Genomic DNA, 1884 nt, shown 5'->3' with positions numbered 1-1884 from the left:
CCCGCCCCGCCCCTGCCCTTGGCCCCGCCCCTTGGGAGCGCGCCACGTGGGGGCCAGAACCCACGGCCCCGGCACTGGGGATCCGGGACCCGCGAGCCCAGCTTTCGAGGCGGCGCTGTCGTTCCCGCTCCCGTGGAAAGTGCACCCTCCTTCCTCGCTAGCTGCGTGAGAGGGCCTCTTCCTAGAGAGGCGCCCAGACGCCTGGGCGAGTGTTCCCTGCGGGTGCATCTAGTGGGGACGCAGGGAATGCACCTGAACTTGGCGTGGCTCTGCCTCGCTTGGCCTTTTGTAAGGCAGTTTGTCGATGCGCAGTCAGGGAGCGGGATCTTCTAGCCAAACATTCATTCTTTTTCTCCTCTTGTCTCTTTTTTTCTTTCTTTTCTTTTCCTTTTTTTTTTCTTTTTATGAAGAGCTCTATGAGAACAGAACAAATGGTAAAACTGAGTATTAGGGCTATATAAATCACAATAAAAAAAGGCCAAAGTTGGTTCAAGAAGTGACCAAAAAAACTTAACAAATTAAAGATTTGTTAGTTTTAAGTCCAGTGCAGAGATTTATTTCCACGTCTTTTCCTTTTCTTTTTAGAGACAAGGTCTCTTTCTCCTAGGCTGGAGGGCAGTGACTCGATCACAGCTCACTGCAATTTCCTGGGCTCCAGCGATCCTCCCACCTACGCCTCCCAAAGTGCCGGGAATACAAGCGAGAGCCTCGGCGCTGGGCCAAACTTTCATTCATTCTTAAAAGCTTCTGGGGAAGAAACGCCCATTTGGCCCTGTTTCCCTTTTACCAGCCAGTCCAACAGGTAGAAGGGGATTACAGTGAGAAGACCATCCCACTTGTGTGATTTCTTTCTCCTTTTAAATTAAGACAGAGTCTGGAGTGCAGTGGCGCGATCTCGGCTCACTGCAACCTCTGCTTCCCGAGTTCAAGAGATTCACTTGCCTCAGCCTCCTGAGTGGCTGGAACTACAGTCATGCACAACCACGCCCGGCTAATTTTTGTATTTTTAGTAGAAACGGTTTCACCATGTTTGCCAGGCTGGTCTCGAACTTCTGGCTTTAAGTGATCACCCGCCTGGGCTACCTAAAGTACTGGGATTACAGGCGTGAGCCACCACACCTGGCCCCACGTGTGTGTGTGTGTGTGTGTGTGTGTGTGTGTGTGTGTGTATTTATTTACCAAGTCCACTGATTGAAAGGGTAATGATGTCAATTCAGCGCAGAAGGTTGGATGTCTTAGGGGAGCTGGAGAAAAAAAGGACATGACAAGCCAAGGGCAGCAAACAAGAAACGTTTGTACAGATACGGACCACCTAGCCACTGGGCCAGCAGAACTCTTTCCAGGCAAGGAAGATAGAATCCCACTGTTTTCTACTTTCTCTCCTGTCAATGCTCATGCTTTCCTATCTTAACACTACTCTGTTCCCGTAAAGCATGCAGTTAAGAAGGCAGGTACTGGAGTCGGTTACTGAAATCCAAACCCCAAATTCCTGACTCCTCCAATCTTATTAACTGTATGGACTTGGGCAACTAACCTCTCCATGCCTTAGTTTTCTTAGTGGAAATGAGTTTTTTTTTAAGTGAGTTGAAATCGGCCATTCCACTATAGCCTGGGGAAAGAGCAGTAAATACTGAAATGCAGAATGACTTAGTAACATCGTAAGTGTATGTCTAACTTTTAAAGAAACCACACTGTTTTCTAATTTTTTAAAGAGATTTAAAAATTTTTTTGCGGTGAGCCGAGATCGCGCCGTTGCACTCCAGCCTGGGTAATAAGAGTGAAACTCTGTCTCAAAAAAAAAAAAAAAAAAAAAAAAAAAATCAGCAACAGACTGGGTGTGGTGGCTCACACCTATAATCCCAGCACTTTGGGAGGCCAAGGAGG

Source organism: Saimiri boliviensis, chromosome 8, assembly GCF_048565385.1.
Source record: "Saimiri boliviensis isolate mSaiBol1 chromosome 8, mSaiBol1.pri, whole genome shotgun sequence".
Taxonomy (NCBI): domain Eukaryota; kingdom Metazoa; phylum Chordata; class Mammalia; order Primates; family Cebidae; genus Saimiri; species Saimiri boliviensis.
This window is presented reverse-complemented; position numbering follows the sequence as displayed.